The sequence below is a fragment of the Bombus vancouverensis genome, unplaced genomic scaffold, assembly GCF_051014615.1.
Source record: "Bombus vancouverensis nearcticus unplaced genomic scaffold, iyBomVanc1_principal scaffold0064, whole genome shotgun sequence".
Taxonomy (NCBI): Eukaryota; Metazoa; Arthropoda; class Insecta; order Hymenoptera; family Apidae; genus Bombus; species Bombus vancouverensis.
Window position 1 is genome coordinate 314,711 of NW_027468955.1, and position 14,835 is coordinate 329,545.

At 40.3% G+C, this 14,835-nt stretch overlaps 1 protein-coding gene across 2 annotated transcripts in view; it reads left to right on the plus strand.

Moving 5' to 3' along the window:
- LOC143304926 (uncharacterized) overlaps nucleotides 1-14,835 on the plus strand; it is a 132,518-nt gene that overhangs the window by 85,443 nt on the left and 32,240 nt on the right. The gene's annotated exons all lie outside the window — the stretch shown is intronic.

The window sequence follows — 14,835 nt, forward strand, 5'->3', positions numbered from 1 at the left end:
TTTAATTATGAATAAGGAAAAAACATACAAAATATAGTTTTTAAACGGTTTATTATTTATAAACAGAAACTTTGACTCAGGATATATATACTATATATATATTATTTACTTACAATTTTCTTTTTTAAGACTTCAAAGTCGAAACAAGCACAGGAAATTTCCAAGCCGGTTAACAGAAACTTGAATGAGACAAAAATAACCTTTAGATCTCTATATGTTCTTCTTCCCCCCTGTTGCTTCCACGTAACTCTTATCCTATTGGTGGAGCTGTGCTGATATGTGAAATTATGACTACATAAAAACATCCGGAAAGACTCATTGAATGATTTTATAGTTTAAGGTTAATAAATTTCCATAAATTAAAGTTGAAAATTTATGAGAACATGTTTTCTGTAACAAAACTTAGTAAAAACAAACTAGTAAGGTTTATAGATTCTTTAATGATTATGTATGTATTCATAAACTAGTTCGATAAACATCGTTCGATAAAACGTCGAACAACACACAACATTGAAGCGCGAAATTTCAAATTCAAGGAAAGATAAATAACAAATATTGCGAACAAATGATATTAAATTTACAATAATCTCATGTAAGAAAAAATAAAAGGGATAAAAGTAGTACAGAAGATAGAAAAATCTATAAAACTGGTGGCTGGGAAATAGAAAATATATAAATTTATGTTATTAGAGTTTAGTACTTCTGTCGATCAATGTGTTACGACCGTTCGCGGAGAGACGCAGTCGCAGTAGCGAGAGGAGTAAATTCTCGCTACGATTCGGTGAATCGACACCGCGAAGTAGTCGTTCCCCTGTTTCGGTTAAGATAAGAGGTGGTTAAATGAATATGACACAGTATAGTAAGTTATATTTCACCGTTTATTCCAACAACTTATAACGAAGGCAGTCACGCTGGTGTGTATGTACGAGATTTTTTTTTTTTATTTATTTGTTGAAATTACAATCAATTCTCGCGTTGAGAATATGTACGAGATGAATGAGTGACTGATCTGTGGGTGTGTCCTACCCGGTGGAAGGATATTGACCGTTCGAAGGATGTGAAATCAGAACTGTCTTGGGAGACGATGCTGTCTCGGAGGAAAGCTAAGGATGGGTGTGTCTAGCGCACGGGACCATCGGATTTGTTGGTGACGATTTTAGTTAGGAGAGTGAAGGAAGTGGCTTTGTTGTTAATTGGTTAACGAAGGGTCTTAACCGCCCTCGAGAGAAAGTGGTTAGTGGGAGGAAAGTTGCAGCATACGTGAGAAAAACTAACTTTCCCTTGTCCAGTCGGGGTAGACAATAGTCTTTAGAAATTCTTCGGAAACAGACGTTTGTTTGGTTTGAAGGACCTTTTCTAGGAAATCTATGAGATTTATGGAAGGCACTTGAAACTATGGAGGATACGCTGCGAGTATCCGGTGACATCTGGTTGCCATATTGCTCGCGGTGCGACGTAACAAAATGGAATAGAAAGATTATACCACAGACGAAATTATACTTTATGCTTTATTATACTTTATACTTTATTATACTTTATACTTTATTATTACATTACATCAATTGACATCTTTGGAATTACGATTCGATACACATTTTAACGTTTTAAACGTTTTAACGTTTAACATTCTAACATTCAGTTAGAACTTTGTATTGATTAGAGATATTGTAACGACCAGAAATATCGATACATATATCAATACTTTTACCTCGAAATTCGTAGATTCGTACTCTTCATTGTCCATACAAATTGTGTCATATATGTCCAAACCAAATTTAATTTCCAATTTAAAACCAAAATTCTTTTTCGAAAATGGCACTTCCAATTCTTCTTATTCTCACTATTTAATTGCTAGCCGTATCAAGTAACAACGGAAAGAATAATAATATCTAAACGTTAAGCAGGTCCATATTTTTGGGGATACAATTAAAAAAGTAAATCGTCGGTGGAATATTGTTTCACCTATCAAGAATTTTGGAAGATATAATTAGAAAGGTACAACCTGGGTAGAAAATTGTACTCCTTATCGAGCATTTTTGAAAATATAATTGAGAAAGTGGAATCTGGATAGAAAATTGTTTTACCTACGAAGCATTATAAAAAGTAAGTTTAATAAAACTATACCTTGGATATTTCATATATTTTTTCATATTATACGCATTCGTTAAAATTTCAAACATCCTGCTATACTTGCACAAAAAAGCGCAGTCTAGTAATATCCCCCTCACTGCTCCTCGCATTTTCTTTCTAATCATCTCTCGTTCGCTTTTCCTGATATTATTCTCAGCGTAAGTTCAGAGTGGCGGTTTTTAAACTCAGGAACGCGCGGCTGTTCGTTAAATGAAATATCAAACGTAAGAATTGCCGCAGTCTTAACGCGAGATAATTCATTTCGTGGCACAGAGCGCACGTCGTTGAATATTAATTCATATCTCATATAAGTTGCGAATAAAAAAAGCAGATAAAAGAGGACAAAAATCCGATAATTACCGCGAATCTTTACGCAATTTCAAGAAATACAAAAGAAATTTGTTTGTGAGCATGCTACTAAGTATTATTAGAAGTACTGTACTTTCGATATTTTACATATTCTTGCATATTTTCTACATTTTTCTGTATTTTTGTATCCTTAAACTTTCCGTAAACGCGTAAACGTCTACGTTCTGACAATGACAAGGAAGATTCTACTGATAAAAATAAAGCATCGAATTTCACCGAACTCTCAGAAATGTAATTCTCAGATCACATAAATTAAAAAGAAAGAACAAAAGAAAATACAAATATATATATATACATACGTAGCCACAAATCAATTTGGATCACGACAGATAAAATAGGTAGCAATAATGTCTCCACGAACATTATCATAATTTATTGGAATTTACATAAAAGCCAAAGAATGCTATTGTTTCAATGACACGGCGTTTTGTCGAGTTAGATAAATATGAATTGTGTGTTTGAACAAGTGTTCGGTCGTGTTTCACGCGACGAAAAAGGAAATCACAAGACAAGGTGTCGCCTCGTTGGAAGCAACAAATCGCAATACGAGGGTGGAAATTGGGTGACACCGGGAGGATTACGAGGGATGAGAAATCTGTCGAGAGCGTGAAAGGCTCGCGGTCACCGGGTTTCTCCAGTTCTGTCGCTTTTAACGCCGAGTTCTTCCGCTTCGAGGATAGAAGCTGCGAAATATCGAGGCCATTGTCCAAAGATTTTCAAGAATATCCGATGCAACGTCTTGAAATTTACGAGAGCAAGTCTGATAAATTCTTATCTCTGGTCCATTCGTGGCCAATTTTTTAATACCCTCGTAACTTGTAACGACAAATAAAAATATTGGTACAGGCCAATTTTTTTTTGGATAAAATCTTGTGTGAATTTACGATTCTTCGTTTAATTTTTTTCCCTTATTGTCTTTACATATTTGGAGTTTAAACGCGTTATAAGTACGTTTTTTTTTTAACATGATTACGTAGAATTCTTATTCTGAATAAATTATTTGTTTCCGCTTCATAACTGTTTCTAAATTACAGTGCATTTAATCTTGAAATGCACAGTAACATTTTATACCTTTTACGTTCTAAGGAATTTTCAGGATCGGTTAAAAATTAAATTACAGTAATGGTAATACTCAATATTAATGTCAGACGTGGATACTTCACTGTTTTGTATAATAATTTGTTATCTTGGCATCGATCAAGGTATTTAATATACAAAGCGTACAGATTAATAAGAATTTTAATTAATCCTTCTTCTATAGTATTCACCGTTCTTTTCGAGCTCGTACCATTTCAAATAGACTTTCGAATAGATTTCAAAGATTTGTCTGTTCAAATAAAACGCGATCTTTCTTATTTCCCTATCAGTCGTCCCGATACTGTTCCGTTGTTTCCAACAGATTGCAGATTCGTTTAAAAAACATTTGTAACGAAAAACAAACCCACTCGCAGAAATGTTATTCAATATCGCATTTATAACTTTCATAGACATCCTCCTCTCATTGCTATCATTGTAAACAGATTGAAACTACGTTTGCAAACACTCGCGATTAAAAAAAAAAAAAAAGAAGAATTAATCTTAAACAATTTTATCTTGTGTTCCATTTATAATTTTCATAATTGTCTTCCCGACGTTGTATCATTTTAAATGGCTTTTTTCTATCCATCTATGTTGCAGCGAGATCAACGGTCCTAATTACTAAATTGCACGATGTGTTCATACAAATTCACTTTTTATGAACGCGATGAAACGAAATGAAACCTAAGTAGAGATTTGTTTTCTCATCAAGTATAACGAGTTTTATACTTTGGATAGATTGCCTCGTTGTGAGAAGGTCTTAACCGTTCATAATTGCGATTAAGTAATTGCAATAAGTCATATTTTTAAGAAACGTTCTCACATGCTGTCACACACTCTAATTAGAAAAGGATCATGAAACATTCGGTTTATGATATTATTTGTTTGTAAATCCTCCTGCTTCCGGAAACTTTTTTAAATATGAAAATATTTATATACAAAATTAAATATTTTTTTCAATATCAACACTTCTTGCGTTTATGTTGTCCTAGTCAGAATTATATTATTTCGTGTATCCTGTTGCTTTTTATATGATAGTCCTCCCGTTGGCCGCGGATTCGTTATCAAGCCTGAGGCCCTCGTCACTAGTGTCACTATCGACAATAAAGGTACCCCACCCGCGACCGGACGATGGAGAACTCCAACACGGAATCGCAATCTCCCGCGAGCCCTGCCCGGGAGGGCGCCTCGAGCTCGGACTCGGAATGTGACTCGAGCTCGGATTCGGATTCAGACTCGACATCAGAAGTGGCATCCGAACATACGTTGTCGGTACGGGATCGTAAGAGTATCGTGCGCGCACTAAAGCGGTCGCTAGGGAAGAAGAAGAGGAAGAAGAAGAAGAAGAAGAAGAAGAAGAAAGGACACCGGGCAACCTGGGTATCGCTACCGTGCTTCAACCCCGAAGCCGCGGACGCAGATCCAGCCGCCTGTGTACAGCCGTCGGCCTGCTCATGAGGGACCACCGCCTGAAAAACAGCGCACTGTATTCTGCCCTAAACCGTGCCCTAGAGGGTCCGGCAGCGTATTGGCTTACGCAGATAATGAACGGCGACGAGCTCACCTGGCCAGATTTTAAGGAACAATTCGCCGCGCACTTCGGTGGCCAAGAAGTAGCAGCCGCGTCGCTAATCAAGGTAGCCGAGGAAATACCGCGGGACGGCGAAACACCAGGAGCGTACGGAAATCGTATCATCACCCTCCTGGGGTCGAAGTGGCGAAATTCAACCAGGGAAGAGGTACTCGCCGCCACCGCCCTCCATCTGCTGGGCTCGCGCGATGAACGTTTTAAACGACTAGCGCTCACGAGTGACATCACGTCGGTGAAACAATTCCAAAGAGAAATGAAGCCCTTCCTATACACGGAGTGGCCAACGCCCCCGCCGTGGAGATCATTAGCGAGCTCCGGAAACAAACGAGGCAGGTCACCCGCCCCCTGGACCAGGTGTGGCCACTGCGGTATTTACGGACATCCGACATTCGAATGCCGCAAGAGGGCGAAGTGGTAACCGAAGGAGGACCCCCGACGCCCGGAGGAAAGCCGACCGGCTGCACCACCAAAAGCGTTGTGCTTTCACTGCCACATGCCGGGACACATCGCGTCTCGCTGTCCATCGCGGCGAGAAGAAAAACATTGCCCCGAGGACGAGCGCCGGGTCGATGCCTGCGTGGTGGAAGCCCCGACGGGTAGTCTAAGCCAGCAGGCCACACACGAGGACGTGTAAGTGTCAGGATGGCCGAGTCGGAGACGAAAGGACGTCGGGGCCCCTCTGGAACTTCAGGACAACACCCTAACCTTGCAACCTAGAGCCTAATATAGCCATAACGAAACAATCGCAAGTATCCAAACCGATAGCAATCGTACGTCGATCGGAGGATCGTGTGTACTGAGACACTCGACCGGAGTCTTGTTTCGGTGGCGTCGTTGGGATGACGAGCAGTCTTGCTAGAGAGCTGATCGGTGAAGGAAGTCGAGTGCCTTACGAGCAGGGAGTGGTGCACGTGTGAGTTAGAGCAAGGGAACCTGTCCTCCCGTTGGTCACGGATTCGTTATCAAGCCTGAGGCCCTCGTCGCTAGTGTAACTATCGACAATAAAGGTACCCCACGCGCGACCGGACGATGGAGAACTTCAACGCAGAACCGCTACCTCCCGCGAGCCCTCCCCGGGAGGGCGCCTCGAGCTCGGACTCGGAGATTCAGACTCGACATATATATTATTATATATATTATATATACTATTATATCTATATAATATATGTATTTATATCTATAAATATATGTATAAATATATCTATTTAAAAAAATAAAGTTGACCTTCATATATCGCCAATAATATCGCGTGCGTAAAAAGAAACTAATTACATTTAATTCTTTTTTTACATTTATTTATTTTTTATTATTATTTTTTTCACAACTAATTACATTTAATTATTACATTTACATACATTTAACTATTATTACATACATTTACATACATTTAATTATTATTTTTTTCATAATTATATCTCGTTCGAAATATTTTTCGACATAATTAATTGTTTCAAAAACACATATTCCAGCCTTCTAAATGATTCATTTTGCGTATTATACGAATTATTCCATCTATAAATAAATTGTTCTCTATACACATAAACACGCACACAGTCTGTTAATTACACGAGTTAATTGTATCATTTTTCTCGATAAGTTGACAGAGCAAGGAAAATGAGCGACGAACCTACCTACAAACTAATCTACTTCAATGCCCGTGGTCGTGCCGAACATATACGGTACATATTTGCATATACTGGCATCGAGTATACCGACGAGAGGATCCCCGAAGAACTCTGGCCTGAATACAAGGATTGTAAGCGTGAAGAATCGATTTTTACTTTCATCGTTCAACTCTCAGGTATCTACCATTTACTCAAACTTTTCTGTATATAAAACTTTCGTTTCACGTGCAGGCTAAACTTACTTAAAGTAAAATTTCATACGGAATAAAGTCGAACTTTTCATTAAGTTTTGCTTCCGTAATATCGTGTTTATCGAATACCAACTTAATTCACTTACGATTCTCGAATTTTTGTGTTGCAATCTTTATTGTTTTCAATGAATCGAAGCATTTCGAATATTTTGAGAAAACCGTAAATAGGTGACTTAAAATAGGAATACAAAAATACTTCTACGTTTCTCGTTAATTTAAAAAATTTTTAGGACTTGTCGGAAAAAAAGGATAAAAAATTGAAATCAGTTCGGAAATGAACAAGAACATAGCTAAAAAGTCGAAAGAACAAAGCAGACATAAAATTCGATCTTCCGTTGCGACATTTCTATCGTAAATAGTATAATAAAAGTTTTACGCAGCATAGTCTTCGATATAATCTTATATGTCGCTTGCAGATAGAGAAACCAAAAATCAACGTAAGTCTGTAAATCAATCCTGTCGGTGTAAAACACAAAATTACGTTCGCAAGAGACATTCGATTTATATTCCTTGCATTTCAATTTTCATTACAAGAACCGTGTACATTTTCTAATATTTTTTCCGTGTCTGGTATTATGCGACGTGAATTTTTTATTCGCAGTTGTAAGTCCACTATCATTGCATAAGGTCTTCCCGCAAAACGATACTGATCGTTCCTCGTACATTCAGTACAGCGCATCAGACAGATTCGTTCCTTTCCGTGAGAATTACAAATTTTATACTCGATCTTTTATCCTTGATTTTAAAAACTTTAGGTTCTTCTCAACAGTCAAAAACACGCGATACCCTGTCCATCGTAATCGTAAGAAAAGAAAAAAAAGGAGAAAGAAGACATTTCTGTATTTCTTTACTAGGCCATGTTGATTAAAACCGAAATGATTTCGATTCATCTATTCACAAGAACGCAACGGCCTCGGAAGCTGTGTTGTGATTTCCTATCGATCGTTTCCCTCTACACAGTGTTCATATGAGCCATGTTTGTTCTTAGCAATGCCTTATAAAATGCTGCCTGTGCTGGAGATAGACGGGAAACCGGTAGCGCAGAGTAACGCTGTGGCGCGATACTTGGCGAAGAAGTACGATCTAATGGGAAGGAACGAATGGGATGCGATGATATGCGACGTGCTCGTCGATGCTCTTGGAGATTTGAAGCAAGGTGAGTAACTGATGAGATGACTTTGCATTTGTCTCACCACAGAGACAGACGTTCAAGAATTCATTGTGAAAAGACGAGTACAAACAAGATACGTATGTCTTTCCGTTAAGCGAATGTTACAGTTTGTTTGCAAAAGTCAGTTTTTAGATTATAGAATCGTAGATAGAATTTAGAGGATAGAAACTTTTAGTAGTCACTTTTAGTTTAGTAAAGTCTTATCGACAATAAGCAGACTACGTTATGATACAACGATTCCAACTGAAGATTTCTATCGACATCACGAATTCGATGGCTTCCAAATTTTCTTCTCTGCAATCTCAGACGCTCAACTCGAAAGAATCTTTTAGATCCCCCGACAAACACTCGACTCAGGTTATCTATTATCGTAATCTTCCTACGGGATTTTTTTAACTGCGTTGCGTTAACGAATAACGGGATAACATCACGTTTCTCTCAACGCCTTTCAACGTTCTACAACTTTTATTCTTTGCAAATCCCTGTCTCTATATGATAAACGCTGGTTATCCGCGGAATTTACGATTTCAATTTCTTTAACGAGATATTTATCATATTACACAATTCCTGTAAATGTATTTGTAATTATATCGCCGAAGAATTGTATTTAATTAAGCTATGAAGTTGTGGAATCGTGAGAAGGATTATTTTTATAGAACTGTCTAATTTCCATTCGACATTGATTCAGGATACACATTACTCTATTTTACATAATACCAGTTTTGTCATTTTTAATTAACAAATACCTCCAAAGGTTGAAGTTTCTAAAATTATCCATTAAATTCTGACAATAAAATAAAAATCCAAATTCTTCCTAAAAAGCTAGTGATCTTTAGTTAAGAGTTCGATTTTTCACATTTTTCAAGGTAAATTAAAAAAATTGTTTAATAGAGGAGGTACAAAATAAATGTATACAAACCTTTTTTCAGACGACATGGGCGGACTTCGTGTTTGCAGCGGCCCTTGAAAATTTCGAGTATATGTTTGGGGCATCAGCTTTGGATAAATATCCAGCTCTTCGAGCATTGAAGAAAAGGATTCATAGAATACCGGCTATTTCTGATTGGCTGATTAGGCGCCCATACACAAACAGCTAAAAAGCTAAAAACGCGTGGAAAAAAGATGACCAGTACACCACTACATATATGTAGTATCGTGGACGAAAGGCCTAAGAAATATCGGGCGAACTATGAACAATGCCGCGAGAGCCGAGGCGCCGTCGGGCCCATCAATGTGTCATCGGTCTTTTCAAGTGCATAGTTTCGTGGAAAAGACCTACGTGACCCTGGCTACGAGCGTCTGCAGAACACGTGTGCGGCGGGCCTAGGAAAAAGGCAATAGAATGCGACAACGGCCAGAGTGTGAGTCGAGAAACAGAGTGTGAGTCGAGGAGCCGAGTGCGAGTTGAGCGGAGACAGAGTTTGCGAGTGGCGTTGCCGAGAGAGTGTTGATTGCGTTTTGGTAAAAGTCGAGTCGCTATCTAGTTATTTAGTTGCGCTGTTTTCTGTACGTTTGGCGTGAATAGTTCAGGTTGAACAACAATCGTCTTTTTCTGTCTGATTAACATCTCTATTGTCCACCCCTTGTAAATACATTATATCACGATATTACATATTTTTGGGGGCTCGTCCGGGATTGGACAAGACAGAAAACGAAACGGTTTAACAGAGCTATTCGAGCTAGTTGTGAATTTACCGGTACGCGGTGCGGTAAAAGACGATATTGTTGACTGTTTAAGTTTGTGTAGTGTGAAAAATGGCAAACGTTGGGGGCGAACGATTGTCGGGTGAAGAGGGTTCGACGCTGGAGGAGCTGAGGAGTAAGCTCGCGCGAATGAACCTCCCTATATCGGGTGCGAGGTCAGTGCTGATTGCAAGGCTGAATCGGGCGTGTAGGGCTGGACATTCGTATCCTAAGGGATCGACGGGCGGTGAAGAGCTAACCGGTCAACGAGATTTAGGAAACGTACAGAGAGCTGAGCGTGATTGTAACGAAGATGAAGATGTTGAGAAAATGAATACGAAGGAGTTGAAGGAGCGCCTCGCTAGTTTGGGTTTAAAAACGACGGGAAGAAAAGTAGAATTACGCGCACGGCTACAAGCGGCCATGGATGGTAACGACATATCGTCGGAAGAAGAAAGCGACGACGAAAGTGAGGATGAAGATGACAAGAAACACGCAAGAGGATACAAGAGAGATACGCGAAGGGTGTATCAGGACCGTGATGAATATTGTCGAAGGGCATGTGTTGGTTCGACACTGAGTTTTAGAGACGTCGAAGATGCATTGAGTCGTTTAGTGGCGACAAAGGTGAAAATGTCGAACGATGGTTCGAGTCGTTCGAGGAAGTCGCTGATACGTGCATGTGGTCGGATGGGCAGAAGGCACTCTACGCAAGGAAGCTGCTGAAGGGATCAGCGAAAATATTTGCGAGCTTCGAGTGTCATGCCAGGACTTGGCATGAGTTGAAGAGGGGGCTAGTGAAAGAATTTTCGAGGAAAGTCAACAGTAGGCAAGTACATCAGAAACTTGAAGAAACAAAAAAAGAGAGTGATGAAGCATGTTTGGCTTACATGTACCGCATGCTCGAAATAGCCAGCCATGTGGACATAGAGGAGGAAGCAAAGGTGGAATACATAGTGGATGGAATAATAGACGAAGAGAACAATAAGGCTATATTGTACGGCGCTACGTCAATCAAGGAGTTGAGGAAGAGGTTAGTGATGTACGAAGAGCAGAAGAGTCGCAGAGCAAAGTCGATTGTGAAGCCGGCTAAAACCCAGAAGAACGGGAAGCCCAGTCAATCTGTAGATGCAATGAAGAAAAGAAGATGCTTCATTTGCGGTAGTGAGGATCATCTAAGTGTTAAGTGTCCGGAGAGGGGAGAAGGTGTTAGGTGTTCCGAGTGCAGCGGATTTGGACATATTGCAGCGAGGTGTACGGCACGACCGAAAGAGACTTGCGTAGTGTCAAGGTCCGAAAAGGGGAAGTATGTGAAGGAAGTGGCGATAGATGATTGTAGGTTTGTGGCACTAGTGGATACGGGTAGTGATCTCACGTTCATTCGATCAGACGAGTATGCGAGGTTAGGGTCACCACCGCTAGGTAAATGCAAGCTTAAGTTCGACGGTGTTGGTTCCGCTGGCAATGAGACCTGGGGTGAATTCACCAAGGTAATGACGGTTGATGGGTGTAAACTGCCAATCACTTTGCACGTTGTTTCAAACAAAATATTGACGAAGCATGGTCTGTTGTTAGGCACTGATTTTCTGGATCAGGTAGGGTTACGGGTTAAACGGGGCGAAGTGACTTTCTTGCGGCTTGACGAACAGACTAACAAAGACGTGTCGGATGTGTTTAGAATTAACGTAGTAGAACAGACTGACGAAACAGACCTAACACACGTACAGGAACCGCATTATCGTGAAGCGATTCGAGATATCGTTAGGGGGTATAGGCCGGAGAAGAAGCGAGACGTCGGAATAACCGCAAAAGTAGTTTTGGAAAGCGACAAGCCGGTAGCGCGAAGACCGCGAAGACTGGCGCCGTCGGAAAGAAAGGAAGAAGATGATCTGATGGAAGTGTGGACAAACGAGGGTGTCATCAAATCGTCAGACTCGGAGTATGCGAGTCCGATAGGTGTAGTTAGAAAGAAAGATTTGTGTGTGCGTGTGGCTAGATGGGCCTTGTTACTAGGCGAGTTTAAGTATCAGGTGTGTCATCGGCCGGGGAAAAGTATGCAGCATGTAGATGCTCCGAGTAGGAACCCCCTGCCGAGCACTATGGATGTAACGGAGAGTGAAGACGGGCTGATTGCACGGTTGAGAAGGGCACAGAACAAGGACATTGAAGTCCGTAGGATTTTGGACGCCGCAACGTGCAGTCAGGCCGATGGGCAGGTAGTAAGAAACAATATTTTGTATAAGGAGTGTAAGGACGATGTGCTAATAGTAGTATCGAAGGCGATGCGGGCTCAAGTAGTCAGGCAAGCGCACAAGCGTGGGCATTTCGAGGTTACCAAAACAGAAGCTATGGTCAAGAAGGACTTCTGGTTCAGGGGGTTACGCGAAAAGGTCGAACACGTGGTATCCAACTGCCTTGACTGTAGCCTAACCGAACGAAACATAGGTAAGCTAGAAGGGAACCTGCGAAATTACAAGAAAAGAAGAAAGCGTGCGAAGCAGTACCGAAGGAAGGACCCGCACACACCTCGATTTTATGAAACCTTGGGTCCTAAACGCCGAAAGTGACGCATCTGATGACAGCGAGATAGAAGGCAACATCTGAGGGCAGATGTTATTGCAGGATGGCCGAATGTAGTATCGTGGACGAAAGGCCTAAGAAATATCGGGCGAACTATGAACAATGTCGCGAGAGCCGAGGCGCCGTCGGGCCCATCAATGTGTTATCGGTCTTTTCAAGTGCATAGTTTCGTGGAAAAGACCTACGTGACCCTGGCTACGAGCGTCTGCAGAACACGTGTGCGGTGGGCCTAGGAAAAAGGCAATAGAATGGGACAACGGCCAGAGAGGGTCAGTCGAGGAGCAGAGTGCGAGTCGAGGAGCCGAGTGCGAGTTGAGCGGAGACGGAGGTTGCGAGTGGCGTTGCCGAGAGAGTGTGGATTGCGCTGTTTTCTGTACGTTTGGTATGAGTAGTTCAGGTTAATCAACAATCGTCTTTTTCTGTCTGATTAACATCTCTATTGTCCACTCCTTGTAAATACATTATATCACGATATTACATATATATGTACGCTGGCATCGCTATGTTGGTAAATGTTCGATGTTATACGTGTCGTAAAATGTAACAGTTCTATTTAAAAAAAAAATTTCGTGTCTATGAGTACGTTAAAAGTTTAACTATAAAAAGTCTCATCTGAGCTGTGCTCCTTTATGGAAGGTATTATTGTGTTTGAAAGAACACAATATATAATAAATGTATGTATGTTCTATAATAAATGTATGTTCTTTCGAAAAAAGTTCGAAAATTTTCTTTCTTTTATCCGTACTTAACTTTTTAATAAAATGCACGATTAATTCTTGTGTCTCGTTTAAACAGCTTTTAGTCTATCGTTATTTCGAATTATTTGAACATCGTGTGAATTTACTATTTAATTTTACAATATCATTTACTATATAATTTTACAATTATAATTTTACAATATCAATAATTTACAATAAGTGAGGGAAAAATCATTGAATGTTATATCTAGATGTCTATATACTATTTTAAACAATACTTAACTCGAGATACTCGTTTCGTCTCTTCATGATACTTACTGGCAATACCGAGTACAAATATGATGTTCTTTGAAAATAAAAAATGGATTTGAAAACGTTAATGCACGTTCTTTTTTTTTTTATTTATTTGTTGAAATTACAATCAATTCTCGCGTTGAGAATTTTCAGTAATTTTTCTGGCGTGGCGCAGTGACATGGCTGTTTATTTACAATAAGTTAATACTTATTATAGATAGGTATAATTTATAAGTATTATAAGTAAGTGCATATGCTTAATTTGGATAATTAAATGAATCTAACGTTTAGGTCTAGCGGGTAGTGCCTCTTCAGCCTGCGAATCTGGTCCGTCGTATTGAGTAGTCCAGTGATTAGGGGTTTCGGTGTTTGTTGACTCTTTTGCTATATCTGTCGCTATATTTTGCTATTTCTTCTTTGACTGTAGGTATCTTGAGGTCGCGATGGATGGTTTCGTTGGTAACATACCAAGGTGCGTCTATTAAGGCTCTTAGCGTTTTCGATTGGAATCGTTGTAGTATTTCGATGTTGGAGTTACTTGCTGTTCCCCATAGTTGGATTCCGTAGGTCCAGACAGGTTTTATTACGGTCTTGTAGAGGGTAATTTTATTCTGTATGTTTAGTTTGGAGCGTCGGCCCGTGAGCCAATAGAGTTTTTTTAGTTTGTCCTTTAGTTGCTTCGTTTTATCTGAGATGTGTGTCTTCCACGTTAGTCTCCTGTCCAGGGTCATGCCCAGGTATCGGACTGTGTCCCTGCTAGGAACTGTTGCATTGTTGATGGTGACCTGGGGGCAGGTTTGTCTTCGGAGCGTGAAGGTTACATGTGAGGATTTCTTTTCGTTGACTTTGAAGCCCCATTTGTGAAACCACTTTTCCATGGAGTCGAGACTTCGCTGGAGAGTGGATGAGGCTATTACCGGGTCTGCGTGGGTAGCTAATAGCGCTGTGTCGTCTGCAAATGTCGCTGTTGTTATATCGTTTGATATAGGTAGGTCGGCAGTGTAGATGGAGTACAGTAGGGGTCCGAGGACACTACCTTGGGGTATGCCGGCTTCTATTGGGAATGTTGCGGAAGTGGCGTCTAGGCATTTAACCATGAATTGTCTATTGGTTAGGTAAGATTTTAGGATGGAGTAGTAGGGGTGAGGTAGGATCTTTTTAAGCTTGTATAGTAGCCCTTCATGCCATACTTTGTCGAATGCCTGTTGGATGTCTAGGAAAACCGCTGAGCAATATTTTTTCTTTTCGAGTGTTTGGCTGATCGTATGAGTTAAGCGGTGAATTTGCTCTACTGTAGAATGATGTTTTCGGAAGCCGAATTGGTGATCTGGGAGTGTTTTCAAGTTCTCTAGGATTGGAAGGAGTC